Below are 15,275 nucleotides of genomic sequence, written 5' to 3'. Positions count from 1 at the left end.
AGGCAAAGAAGGAGTGGAGGGAAGGAATCTCTCCATGGGTGTTCATGTGTGCTGACTCATGCCAGGTCAGTGCAACACCAGCCGCCCCCCCCCCCCACCCTTTATGTGGATGTGTTCCTCTATAGAGGCGAGAATCCTTGTCGTAAAATGTATTCTATCTGTATATCGCACTTCGTGGTATAAATAAAAGAGTAAGGGGGGTTGGGGTGGGCTGAATCCAGGATCGAAACCAGCCCCTTGCTCCTGGACTGACAAGTGGAGGGACCAATCAGAAGGCGCGATTCCTTCCTTCCTTCCTTCCTTCCTTCCTTCCTTCCTTCCTTCCTTCCTTCCTTCCTTCCTTCCTTCCTTCCTTCCTTCCTTCCTTCCTTCCTTCCTTCCTTCCTTCCAGTGTTCTGGACACTGCATCTTTCCCCTCCCTCCCTCCCTCCCTCCGTCCCTCCCTCCAAACCCAAGACTTCAAAGCACTCCACTCCACCATCATGCCATACTAGCGCCCATTGTATTTCCTGCTACAATGGGCTTACGCTACTAGTTTCCTAAATAAAATGTGTTCTCCCTCATATTTGGGGGACTGTGATAGCTTGTGCTTTTTCTCCTTCTCACATAAGCCATTTTGTTATATGAAAGAAAAGCACAGCAAATTTAGAACTGTCAAAACATGCAAGACCTCAAGTTCTTGCATCATTCTTCCTTCTTCCATTTTATTATCACAAAATATCTCTGTGAGGTAAGTTAGGTTGAGTTAGGTTGGCCCAAAGTCACCCACAAACTTCTGTGAGTCTCATAGAGCCTAGTTTGACACTAACCCAATGGCCCCCAGGAGCCAGTAGAAACATTTGGAATTTTGAGAGGGGATTGTTCGTGCCCCCCACAAATAACTTCCATAGGAAGCTTAATGAAACAGAATACCTCCACTCTCACACAACCTGGGAAGAAGGAAAGCCCAAAGGGGAAATGCAATCATAGGAAAACCCAGGTGCTTACCAGTTTTCCTTATCCTCCAGAGGAAAACTCTTTCATTTGAGTGAGGGCAGCCAATAACAAGCCTTGCCATATAATTACCCAAACTGCTTTCTGAAATATTCATGGGTACTGATGGGCACCAGGACTTCCATGAGTGCCACCTTGGGAAACTCTGCTCTAACCATGAGACTATTCTGGATCTTACATGGCGTCTTACATCTGTGAAGGATACATTTCAAGAAGAAGAGTTTGATTTTTATAACACTTTTCACTACCCAAAGGAATCTCAAAGTGGCTTACAATTGCCTTCCCTTCCTCTCTCCACAACAGCCAACCTTTGAGGTAGGTGGGGCTGCGAGAGCTTTAAAAGAACTGTGACTGGCCCAGCAGATTTCATGTGGAGGAGTGGGGAATCGAACCCATTTTTCCAGATTAGAGGCAGCCACTCGTAACTGCTACACTGCACTAGCTCTCAAGTCAGATACCTTGTCCTTTTCTTTCTGGTATTTGCTCTATTTGAAAGAGGAGAAATGTGTAGGATAATAAGGAAATTAGATCAGCGGAGCAAGCTAAGGCACCAGTGGGCTTAGACTTCCCTCTGAGAGAGAGAAAAGGGAAGGAGAGCCTGGTTGATACAGAGGGAAGGGAGGCTAAAGGAAAAAGGGATTGTGAATTAAGGGAGGCTGGCTTTGTCCAGTGCTTCCTTTCCAGGAAACTCCTTCCTGCTCTCCATCATCCGTAGCCCAAGGGAGACCCAGCCCCAGGCTCCTTCTGCTGCACGCGTTCACTCCAATAAACAGCCACTGTTTCACGCTTAATTGGGAATGAAACTAATGAGATATTTATGGCCCTTGGCTGCATTTTCCCATGTACTTAACATGCTAGACGCCACTTCAGCCCCAAGAGTCTTTCTTTGGTTGGCCCAGGGGGCTTTGGATGCACTTAACCCCTTTGTGACAAGGCACAGCCTTTATCCAAATGATTTCTTACAGAGGGCAAAAATGCAGGTTCCTTTCACTGGAGTATGCTTTCCACTAGGGGCTGGCTTTAATTCCCTGTGAATCACAGTTCGGCATCATTCTCTCTAATAACTGTCCTCATTAGCCATTAATATTGCAGTTAAATAAGATAGGCTGGTTATATTTAAAACTTGTGACCTTCATGCAAATTTGTCCACATTAACTTGGTTTGTAAACCCAATTTTCATACCATGGACCCCTTTTTAAAAGGATAAGAGAGAACACTATAATTTATGGATATCACCTTGCACTAACAATAATTCGTCTTTTTTTCTTTTCTAGAATCTCTGTTCCTGGCAAGTCTTGGTCTATTGTGATCTGAGATAACTTGGTCAAAGGCACATTCTCATGTAGCCACCAAGAAAAACATGCTATTTGTATCTTTCAGATTTCTATTACTCTAAATGGATGCTGTAGACTTAAGAACAAGCAGCCTTGTAGAGATTTTTCACAAGTGTCATGAAATTTTGTATATGGTGCAAACCTACCTGGGGAAAAACTTCACTGAACTTACTGGGGCTTATAAAAAACACAGATTATAGTTAGACTTGGTGGTCCACAGTATAATACCTTTTATTAAGATCAGCCCCCCTCCCCAAAGCCCTCATAAAGGTGAGCAAAATTTTGAGTTCCCATAATTTTTCATCAGACTTGATGTTTGGTTAAAAAAAACCTTCCAAAAACAAACTGGAGAGGAGGAAGAAACAGAAAAGTGGATTTAATACATCTTTATACTTGGGACCTTTCTAGCATGCCTGGAAACATTTTTTCTCTCCTCCTTCTCCCCTTTTAGACTGAACAGACTGAAGTATTCCATAGTGCTTGAAAACTTATTTGCAGATTTCATTTGAACCAACAAATGTGAGAACAAATATGTTACAGGGTAAGATTTTCCCCTCAACTTTGCTCAACATATGCATGTGCCCTCTTGTACAGCTGGCTGGGGGTATGGGCTAGATTGCCATCTAGAAGACAGTTAAAGACAGCCAGCTCTATCTTTTGGTGGGTGGCTGCTAGATATACCCCCAGTTTCATTGATGGAGCTGGGCCTGCAAGTTTCGCAGGGCCTGCAAAATCACACTTCAAGACCATGATAGACTGAAATTGGACGAGTTTCCCCATCCCTGGCATTTTACAACATCTCCATCTGGGTAACTAGTGGAAGATTTTTAGTCATATGGGAGGGAGACTCTTCCCGGCTGTTTGGGGTTCTTTTAATATTAAAAGCTTTTCAATTGGTTCAAAACTGTGCTTTATTATGATATTTTATTATTATAAACTGCCTTGAGCCTGCTTGCGGGGAGGGGCAGTACAGAAATTAAATAAATACATCACTGAATGCACACATGCAGGATCAACCTGCAAGAGGATTATGGACACTTCCTTGGGAATAAGCCCCGCAGAACACATGGAAGACTGTATTGTGACAGGCTGCCTGATTGGTTTTCTTTTTAGTACAATGAAAATGTGTCACCTTTAATCCTTTGACTTACATGATAGAAAATGGGGGACAAGCGTTTGTAAATTTCAAATTTTCAGACTTTTCCAACATAGATTTTTTCAAATCATCAAATCCTCAAAACAAACATGTACTAATGTTCACTGCTCCCACACAGTCACACTTCAGATAAGGTGTTTTTGTTTTAATTGTGGGGTAGATGCTAGTGCTGTTGAGTTCCAGCATGGTAATGTTAGCTCCAGTGACCATAGCTGCCTGCTCTACCTATTTCCATATTTTGCACATTTATCTGTGTGGTAGGACACTGACTTTGTGTGAATAGCAACTGTGCCACACAGATCACATATGTTTTCCAAGGTGTTAAAAAAGAAGGGAAAGCACAATAACAGCTCTGTCCTTGAGCATATTCCAATATGGATGATGTGTGAACCAGGTGGTGAAAGATATAGCTGGTATATTTTAGACTTAATTTGACCACATTGTCTTTGTTTATAATGCAATAAAATCTTGCTTGAGTTATGGTCAACAAAACAAACTGTCCAGCTGCAAGTACTGCTCATGCTCCAATCAGATATGTGATAAATATTTTTGCTGCTGTTCTGGCAGAAATTTCAGCCATCCTGGTGGGAAGATGAGAAGCCATGAATTGCACTGTGTGTGATCCATGATGGCCTGGTTTACTTTTTACATTATTCATGTAAACAACTTCTTGAGGGTAACTGGGATGTTTGCATGCAGAACAAAATATTTAATGTGAACTACTGATTTGATTGGTAGTTATTCCAAATTAATTAATGTGGTATACAAAGATAAGGCATTTGTAATATTAGGAAGGGCTCGTCAACATTGATCCTATGAGTTCCCCCCCCCTCCGCTGTCATATGTGATAAGGATAGGTGCATGCTTTGAATTCACATGGATTAAATTATTACTTACTGCTGTTTGGATTTTTTTTGAAACAGTATTTTCTGTTGTTTTTAATAAGGATAGCAAATGGCAAGCATTTCACTGCTCAAAATTTAAATAAACCTACTTTGTAATTCAAGTTACAGTTGGCACTGTCCAAAGGGCTATTAAATAAGGATGGTGGTTTGTTCACCCAAGAATCTGATTCAGATATTTGGTTCAATAGCATTTACCCTTTCACCTCACCCCTTCCCCCTCCCATAACTTCTATGTTCTCTCTCTGCTTCTGAAGAACCAGTAATTTATTGCTCCAGTGATCTGCTGTGACCCCATGAGGTCCCTTTAAACAGAGACTCTTTCTAATTGCACACAGTCCAAACTGTTGAATGAAAATGTGCACAAATGAGGCTTAGAAATTGCTGGAGTGTTTGCAAGGACCCCTCTCCATTGTCTAGCAGGTTTGGGCAGTAGGGGTCACCGACTTAGTTGGTGTTCCACTCTAGTGAAAATTTATGGCCATCAGATAAGAGTGTAAAGTCAATACAAAAGGCCAGTGGTGGTAGAACCAGCCCATCGAATTTGAATTTTCCAAGGGAAAACTTTGGAATGTATTGAACAAATACATGCATAATAAAAAAGAACACAAGCTTTCTGTTTTGACTTCTTGAATAAGATAAGAAATAAGATAAGAAATTTCTTTCTTTCTTTCTTTCTTTCTTTCTTTCTTTCTTTCTTTCTTTCTTTCTTTCTTTCTTTCTTTCTTTCTTTCTTTCTTTCTTTCTTTCTTTCTTTCTTTCTTTCTTTCTTTCTTTCTTTCTTTCTTTCTTTCTTCCTTCCTTCCTTCCTTCCTTCCTTCCTTCCTTCCTTCCTTCCTTCCTTCCTTCCTTCCTTCCTTCCTTCCTTCCTTCCACCGGTGTTCAGATAATACTTACCACTTACATCTAATTCTTAAGTACTTTTGAACATAAGCAGTGTTTAAATGAGTGGGCAGGATTTTAATGTTAATACATTAAGCTGCCCTGTAGATTTTGTCAACTTTTGCCCTTTATAACATTGAATTGGTTTTGAATTGAATTTACTAGGTGAATTCCAAAACAGGCAGAGAACAGAAGAAATTCTTACAACATAATAGCTTTTAAAGCTACCCTATTATTAGTTTATGAGTCCATAATCTCTTAAAACTGCAGTAAATTCATAAAGGTGACATATGCAGTTAAACTACTTTAAACCCTTAAACAGCCATAATTCAATTCTAGATCCTTAGAGCAACATAGGATGGTAAGATACCATATTTCTTAACACAGTATAATTTTCAAATCTCTTAAACTATTGAGAGAGGAGGGAGTAGAACCTGAGTGTATTTCAGCAGTGGCACCGGGCCGCGGCTCCCTCTCCCCACCTCCCCTCAGTAAGAAACTTCCCAGGACACAAGCTTGCAGCCCGGCAAGCTTCTTACTGTGGGAGGGGGGAAGAGGGAAGCAGGGCCGCGCACGCGCAATGCGCATGCGCGACTGGGCTGCACATGCACACATGCACCATGCATGGCTGAAAATGCGCATGAGCTGCACTTCTGCTGTGTATGGCACATGCACGCATGCGCTGCCGGGCAATCGCCCTCCCTGCTGCCGCTGGTCCGCAGCCTGAAAAAGGTTGTGGACCACTGTATTTCAGGAACAACCCAAAGTACTAATGGCTGCTAATGTCAAGTATTTCAGTAGCAATATTAATATTCAGTAGTAGTATTAATGGCTGCTAGCGTCCCATATCTGAAAACATTTGTCACTCACTTAGCTCTATAATCTATGATCTATGATCTATAATCAATAGTGGCTGCTCCCTGTTGAATTCCAGATTACCAAAGTTTTAGTAATCACCTTTAAGGCCATACGTGGTCTGGGCCCAGTGTATCTGAGAGACCTCCTCCCTGTCTATATCCCCAGAAGAGCTCTACACTCCGCCACTTCCAACTGGTTGCGGATCCCTGGCCCCAAAGAGGTACATCGGACCTCAACAAGGGCCAGGGCCTTCTCAGTCCTGGCCCCCACCTGGTGAAATGAGCTCCCCGAAGAGATCAGGGCCCTGCTGGAACTTCCACAATTCTGCAAGGCCTGCAAAAAAGAGCTCTTCCATCAGGCATTTGCTTGAGGCCAACTGACCCATAACATCTACAGGTCCCCCCCCCCAGACTGAGTGGTCAAACCTACCAAGGGAGTTTCAAAGTTATTGTTGTTCCCAGTTCCCTGGTTTAATAGGAATTTGTGGGAATTAGGAGATTTGAGAAATGTCTAGACAGCCTTTCTCAACTTTTTGACTATGGAGAAACTCCTGAAACATTCTTCAGGCTTTGAGAAGCCCCAGAGGTGTCATGATCATGCAGAATATGGTTGGGAAGCATAGCTATTATACATGCCCACCTGGGGCCCCTCCCATTCCCACCCCCTCCAGGACCATCATTGGCCATTTGGGGAGGGTTGGGTCAACATGACCACATATGGTCATATCACATGATAGATGTTTAATACATGTAAAAGATTAAGTAACTCTCAGTCATTTGGGAAACCCTTTCAGGGCCATCCAGAAACCCCAGGGTTTCATGAAACCCTGGTTGAGAAAGCCTGGTCTTGAATGACATTGGTGGAAGACGCAGGTTCAGTCAGACAGAATACACCATAGAGCCCATTTTCAATTGTATGACTTGACAGTGATGATGGCAAAGAAGACTTTTGGTCTCTGTTACTGCTGAATCAGCTTCATCTCAGTCAGCTCAGTTGTTTAAGGTGATTCATGACAAGATAAAATGTAATTCTGATGCTATCACTTATGATAATTCAACCCTTAGCAGTCAGCCTGCAAGGGAGGACTGCAAGGGAGGGCAGTATATAAATATAGATGGATGGATGTTTTTGTAAGCATGTTTGCTTATAAGATCTGTCTCGCACAGATGCCAGGGGGATGGGAAGTGATGCAGCACTGTTGTCGAACAGTGCCCCCATGTCCTTGCCTCTGGACTTACCTTGGTTGTCAGCCCTTGGCTGATAGCCCTATTCTGAACCGATGTCTTGACACTGTGGTCAAGTGGTTAAGCAGAGCAAAGTGAAACTGAGTCCAGATTAGATGGAGATGATGCTGGTCAGGAATGCGAATATTCTTGAGTCAAAGCTTCTGCTTAACCTGCATGGGTGAAATTATCTTTTGTAGTTCTGGTGAAGAGTTAAGAATCTTTCTACAATCAAGTCTGTTGTTGTGGCCACCATTGCCTCTTCCAATTACATCTATCCCTTCAACTCTTTTTCTGTTAGACTATTTATTTTTATTTGATATTTTTAGCCTCATGGGTTGACAGTATAGAAATAAAATAAAATAAATAAATTTGATGTAGCCAATCTGGTCATGGTGATAGATGCTTCTGCAACCTCATGGCTTAGCTACTGCCTTATATAGGATTGCTCTTGAAGAAAGTTCTAAAACCTCAGTTGGTATAAGGCACCGCAAGCCACCTGTTATTTGATGCTTGCTGGTAGGTTCAAATGTTACTTGTTCTAGCATAGTTATGTTGCCTCTAACTGTTTCTGAATTTAAGGTAGTATTGATGTGGGACCCATGTACCTGAAGGAGTCTTATCTTTCTATATGACTTTGTGCGCCAGTTATGCACCTTTTAGGCCATTGCACCTACCCTCAGGAATACTAGAGGAGGTGAAGAAAGCATTTTCCCTTCAGGTATAGGAAGAGATGCAAGGCATCAGCATTTGCCCAAGGCTCTTAATAGGATTTGAATTCTGTTTGTTGGCATTGAGAGGACAGATTAACTTTGTGTTTTTATTATGTAGTGTTTTATTGTGTTTTTATAGAACTGGTTATAAACAGCTTTGAGCCCAACAGGAAAACCTGGAAATAATGTTTTAATAAATAAAACATGTTACAAATTTCAATGTCAACCTGACTTAACTCTACCCAAAGAATGATTCCACAGTTCTTTGAAGAATCTCTTGACAGTAAATCTGGTGGATATCCATTTGTATAGTTCAGATATTCCTTAAGGTTGCTTTACGTATACATGCATTACTCAGATGTTTTCCCATACCTCATCCTCTCCTACTTCTCCATGAGTTCCTGTACCTTTTCTGTTCAGATCTGTAAAAAGTGCTCACAAAGTCCCAATACTGCAACACTTCCAAAAACTGTACAGCAGATTAAAGCATGCAAATTAGGTATACTTATGCAATAGGTATTCCCTTTTCATAATTATTACTATTTCAAAATGGTACTTTCTGTTCAGTGATTATTTTGTTAAACCCATGGTTCTTTATCCATGGTCTTGTCTTTACATTACTCCCTCCTCCTTCTGTCCCTCTCCAATCAGCTTAGGCAAAGTAATCGCCCACTCTTTACTTATGGGAAAGCTAGCTGAGGATATTTTACTACTTTAATCAAATTAAAGGTATTGCACATGAATAAAATGAAAGGCATTTCCTGAAGGTTTTACAGTTTCCTAAAAACAGTCATGGGCTTTGGCTAGTTAATGCTGTATAGAAACTTATATGGTGAGCATGAACATACACACCGATTACTGCTCAAATAATTGTGGTTTAGTTCCACACTTTTTAATTTGTTACTTTGTGATAGGGTCTTTCATGTAACAAGTGGATCAGGGTTAGAGAATAGGTCTTACAAACATTTGGACAAGAAAAGAAAAGCATTCATTTAAATATCACAGTTAACTTTCATATCAAAGGCTTTGAGCTGAAATAATGAGGATGAAAGAAAATCAGGTCTGTTTGTTTAAATTTTCTGCAGGAACCAGAAAGTTTAAATAGATTTCTGGATATCAAGAAACATAAGCTTTCATTGTTTGAAACAGGAAAGGTTTGATTGCAGCCAATCACTCATTCACTGTGCAGTAGGCAGCAAATCATACATATGCAAAATCTCTCTTCATTAAACTTTGTGGGTCTTAATCTGTGGAATGCCTGCTTTATCGACCTTTTAAAATATATAAGTGTAGGATGCCAATCAAAACTGTATGGCTTGCATATAAAGGCTATTAAATCAATTTGCAAAATACTATTTTTTCACTCACAACCTGTAGACAAGCTGAAATGTCTACATTTTGCTTTATATTTTGGTGTAGTATTTCATATGTTCAGCATATTAAATTCAGTTCTTAACTCACAGAAAAGCACCAGTCACAGAGAAATCATAGTCCACTTTCAAAAATGGTAAAAAAATGTGTAAGACATCAAAGTATCATTGAAAAAATGTCATAATCTTAAAACATAATCTTGGTTCAGTAATCAATCGAATAAGTTCACAAAGTTGGGCTATCTAAAAAAGGCATACTTGATAACCCAATTTTGGTTGCCTTCCATTTCTCATTGTAGTCACTCTTCTGGGTCAGGGGGACCCTTAGGAACAATGTGTAATGAGGCAAGAAGGGGAAATCAAGAGAACACCCCACCATCACCACATTCTTCCTCCCCTTTTGGCTGCAGCTCCCTATGACCCTTTATGCATGGCAGGATGCCCTGCCACTTCCCGTGTACCCACGAGGGGAGGAATCCCCCGGAGTATGTGGGCTGCCCCGGTGTAGTACGGGTGCGCGCACACGCACAACGCTGGGACTGGAGAGCCCAACTTGCTGCCTGGAGGCAGCAATAGTGAGGAGGGGAGTGGAAGGGAGTGGGGCCCTCACCACACAATGGCGGGGAGTGACATGTTGCTCTCCCACCAAGTGGGGGTGGTGGGGACTCCCTGGTTGGCTCTGCGTGCCGAGGGGCATGCAGTGTCCCTCCAGAGACACCACAGGCTGAGGGAAGGGCTGGGCCAAAAGTCCCGGCTCTTCCGCTTATGCACGGGGCTGGCCTGACCCAGCCCCCGCTGGCACCTGCACCATCCCAGGGAATGCAGAAGATTTGTGGATCTTCTGGGATGCTGCGCCAGGCCAGGGCTGGGATAGCAGCAGCAGGGTGCATAATCAGGGCTGCCATGCTGCCGCCATCCCGGATTTCCATAACAGGTCTACATGGTTCCTGAGAATCTGCCAGTCCTCAGAAGCAACTTTTCTGGGAGCTGCTTTGAGGAGAATAATATGTTCAGAATCCCTCTCACAAATGTGCCTCTATGACATTTCTATAGCATCCAAACTTTAGTGTATTATTGTAAGAACTGTGATCAGACTCCTGGTAGCCTTGAAGAGGGAGTCAGCACGAGATTGCGTAAAGACTTATGCATTAAAACTAATCCAAACTTCATTGTGTATGTGTGTTGTAGGTTCCACAAACAGCTTTCAAGTATGGCTTGATAACACTTTAGGGATTGTGTCAAAAATTTCAGAATTGCAGACAGCAAGATATATATATAGAATACACACAGATGCAAAAGCCTTGGAGAAATCAGTGTAAACCACAACCAAGGGCAAAAGCTTGTCCTGCACTCCTTCAAATAATTGTATTACACAATGGATGTATTCCAGCATGCTGCTTTTGTTCAGAGATCCCACATGGTGTCTTTCAGAAAATTAAAGTAATACAACCTAAGAACTGAATTCTTTACATATATGCTAAAGATAAGTCTATTCATATAAAATCTTATAAAGACATGGCAAATAGACTAATTGTTCATATTTGTGTGGCTCTGTTGTTCTGTTCCTTAAAGTTGTTCCATGTGCTTCATTTCACAGATGTCTTCAAAAGAAGCATTTTGTTGTTGTACCAGTGTGGGAAAAAAGAAAAGGACAGGTACTTGTGCATGTGCATGTATGAGAGAAGACCATGTCTTTAGGGTTGCTAGCATGGCAGTAAAGAAATCCAAATAAAACAAATCAGTTTACTAGTCTTCTGTGGATTAAACATCATGCTAGGTAAAGTTCAGATTAAATTCAGAGATGTAGGCAGGGAGGAAGCTGAAACTGGGAGGGTGGGGGTGAAAAAGACCTTTTCCTTTGGGAGATGACAGATGCCTTTTAATCAACAAAACCTTTTATTTTTAAGAAAGCAGATTTCTGACTTTCAAAAGGAATGTGCCATGGCTGGGTCCCAAAAGTAGGATAGGTCCACTGATCTGAACTCCTTGGTGTTGTCACCCCAGATTAATTCTGGGTATGGTGGAATAAGTGATAAGGGGAGCAGATCTCCCTGGAAGTAATTTCAATTTTCTTCATTGATGCTTACTCTAAAATATTTGTAGGAATGCAGCCTAACAATGCAATCCTAAGGGGAGGAAAAATGTTTGGGAGCAAGCCTCAATGAATAGATGGTTAAGAGAAAAGGGATAAAGGGGGGACTTTGGGAAACTGTTTATTTAAGGGCATTTCTGAATGCAAAATAAATTTCAATATCAAATGTATATGCTTGTGATGCTAATAATTCATGGACATTAAGGGCTAACTAACAATATAGTAAGCCCGAGTTCCTTTCCTCACAGCCACACAATAATTTTGAGGAATATCATTTTAAAAGTCTATCTCAGCTTGAGCCTCTTGCATAGGGGGAGATGTCTTCCTAAGCAAGGGTATTTGCCCAATTTGGGAGCTGCACTAGAATGGACTGTGGTGCATGCAGCTCCAAAGAAGGTAAATATTCCTTCTGAGGCTACTTTAGGAAAACAACCGGGGGGGGGGGGCTGTAGTGCCTCCTCCTGCTGCATCATTTCTGTTACATTAATTTTGAACCGTCCCTTTCTTTTCGTGGTGGCATCATAGTCCCAAGCCAAAGTTCCACAGACTTCTTTTATGACGTTGCTTGCAAGTGCTGTGTGGCTGCTGGGAGAGTAAGTCATGTTCAGGAAAGCTGGCCCTGGCCCACTGAAAATCATATTATCTAGTTTGGCCCTTAAGGATGCAAAGGCACACCTGGCCTTGGGAAGAGGTTTGTACCGGTTACAGTGGAATCACCGATTCCTTTGACTACAGCCTCAAGAACAGGTCAAAGAAGGCTGTCTTACCTTCAAAAGATTCCTTTCTTAAATAAGGAGCCTCTAATGTAAATTGATACATTGTATATACTCTTCCTTTGGTGCCCTGTGTATCATCTTAGGCTATTGTCTTCCATTTAACTATCAATTTTATTTAATTTTGATTGAGCATCTCCAGCTATTCATGGATGTCTCATGGTATACCATGAGGCACAAGATTTCTAAGACACAAACAAATGATTTATCTTTAGACTTTTACCCCACCAAAAGGTCTCAGCTAACTGGTCCTGAAATTTACTTACTTATATACTTATAGCCTGTATTTATTATTTATTTATTTATGTTTGTATTTATTGACCGTCACTCCCGGACTCAGCTAGCTAGTGGCGGTTTACAATAAAAGCGCTAAAAACTCCATAAAACAATAACCACCAACAATCCTTATGTCAGACCAACTAATCTGTTCCTCTCTACCCTTCCTGTCCACAGCCGATGACACCAGACCACACCAATCCCCAGTAGTCCACCATCATCTCGGGAGAGGTGCCCGTGCCCAGCTGACCAAGACCAATACCTCTACAGGGCCTCTACAGGGAGGGACCTAATCTTCCTGGCCTGGCCTCAACCAAATGCCTGGCAGAAGAGCTCCATCTTACAGGCCCTGCAGACTGTTGACAGCTCCATCAGGGCCATCAGCTCTTCTGGGAACTCATTCCACCGGGCCCTGTTTGAGGCCAGGCGTGCCTCCTGGGGGCCAGGGATAACCAGTAGATACATACCTACAGAGTGAAGAGCCCCGTGGGAGGCATAAGGAGACAAGCGGTCCCTGCAGATATGCAGGGCCCAGGCAGCGGATGGACTTGAAGAACCAACACCTTGAACCTGATCTGGAAGCTAATTTACAACCAATGCAGTTGCCTCAGCATAGTACTCAAACCACTCCACTGGGAGGGAGGGGGACCAAAATGTGGTTTTCCAGATATTCAAGGACTACCACTACAGGCAGGGACTCATGGTAATTATAACACCATCTGGAGAGCCACAGTTTGGCCATTCCTGCACTACACCATGTATCAGCTAATGTGCAATGACAAACTGCCTTCATGCACTCTTCATTTTTAATGTATTCTTGATCTGTACCTGTCACCAGCTGAGAAAGCCATGAAAACATATATCTCCATAATTGATGTCCACAACTAGGGAAACTAATAGTTGTCAGCCTGATAAGAAAACAGAGAAATCCACCCAAATCTTTGCTTAACGCAAATACTGTGACTAATGCAATGATCTATTGCTGATAAATAACGACATGATGGGATTCTCCAATGTGTGATGATGAGGATTATCTGTTACGTTGTGTTATGATAAGGATAATATGATATGTTGATATTAACTCATGTGTGATATCTCTTATAACATTATTCAATCTCAACATTATTTTTAAAGATGGAACAGAATGATATGAACAATAAGCAAATGACCTCTTGGTGGCGCTTGTGCGCAAATATAATTTCAGGTGTATTCAGTAAGCCAATGTAATTGATTTTCACTGTAGGTTGTTGCTCTCCAGATTACCTCAGGAATGTTTTTGAGAATTGTATTTTAGACTATTCTGATGACTTTTCAGGGCAACAGGCATTTATGTATCTAGGTTCTGCAAAGGAAGGCAACAATCATGATAGGAATAATAGGATATTTGAAATACTTTCATAAGCAAGATGGAACACAGTTATTTTTTTCTTGCTGGAGACTAGGATGGCGTACTCAGGAAGCTGCGGAGGTTCCTGCGTTTGCTTAACACGGGTCATCCGTAGCCCTGGGCTGGGACGCACCTGTGCTGGCAGCGGTGGCGGTGGCGAGCATTATTGGGGATTTTCCCTGAAGCACTGCCACCGCCAGTGCATCCCAGTACTCCTTCAGGTAGAGAAAAGTGGCATATAAGAACCAACTCTTCTTCTTCATCATCCTTAAGAGACTGCTGGATGGGGATATCAAATGTAACTATTTAATATTTAAATACTTCTGACATCAAGCATTTTCAAGAAATGGCTGGATGAGTTTTCAAGAAATGGTTTAATTTCTAAAAATAAATTACGTTTCAGGGAAGAGACAATGTATGTTCTGGTATATGTTGTCTATTTGCGTAGAACAATGGTGGAGCCCATGTTAACTGTGAATCTGCCCCCCCCTCAAATATTCTGTATTTCTTTGCGAAGGGGTTTGTTGTCAGACATGGCATGGATTTAGGGAGGGGCGATGTCTCAATGGGATGTAATGCCATAGTGTTTACTCTCCAAAGCAACCATTTTCCCTTGGAAAACTGATCTCTGTAGTCTAATGGTTAATTGTAGTTCTGAAAGATATCCAGGCCTACCTGGAAGTTGATGACCCTCCTTAGGCCAGGTAAATTGTTTAGCTGACCAGCTTCCTAAACAGCTTACTGTTATTCACACAGTCTGCATCTTATAGTTCTTCAAAATACTTTCTTTTATTTTAGCTGCTACCTATTGCTCCCAGACCCTGTACAGAGAGGGAAACTAGACAGAGAAATTAGATAGCTAAGCTGAAGAAAATTATGAAGCTGATTTAAAAAAAAACAATAGTGCATACTAATGTGAGGGCTGGCTTAGGTTCATGAGCAGATTCAGAAATGGAAGTTTCTGCTTGTAACTTCAAAAAAAAGCCAGAGCTATTCTATGCATTAATTCGGAATTATCAAAATTATATTTTAATAGGATTTAATTTCTCTTTTCACTGTACTGCGTGCGCATGAAGGACACATGCTAATTTGCTCACTTGGAATAACTGAAAGCACTCTTTATCTGTTCAGATTCCACAGCACTAAACCGCTCATCATCTTTGTTGCCCTCCTCTGGACATGCTCCAGTTTGTCTACATCCCTCTTCAACTGGGATGCCCAAAATTGAACACAGTACTCCAAGTGAGGCCGAACCAGAGCAGAGTAAAGCGGTACCATCACCTCCCGTGATCTGAACACGATACTCCATTTGATAC

At 41.8% G+C, this 15,275-nt stretch overlaps 1 long non-coding RNA gene across 1 annotated transcript; it reads left to right on the top strand.

The window, feature by feature from the left end:
* The first annotated feature begins 2,108 nt into the window (after window positions 1–2,108).
* On the top strand, window positions 2,109–14,388 carry LOC143819029 (uncharacterized). Its single transcript, XR_013224732.1, has 3 exons — window positions 2,109–2,868; window positions 11,029–11,086; window positions 12,750–14,388. It is a non-coding gene; the product is annotated as an uncharacterized LOC143819029 (long non-coding RNA).
* The last annotated feature ends 887 nt before the right edge of the window (window positions 14,389–15,275 follow it).

This window comes from Paroedura picta, chromosome 10, assembly GCF_049243985.1.
Source record: "Paroedura picta isolate Pp20150507F chromosome 10, Ppicta_v3.0, whole genome shotgun sequence".
Taxonomy (NCBI): Eukaryota; Metazoa; Chordata; class Lepidosauria; order Squamata; family Gekkonidae; genus Paroedura; species Paroedura picta.
The sequence above is the reverse complement of the archived record's forward strand: the minus strand, read 5'-3'. Positions and strand labels throughout refer to the sequence as shown.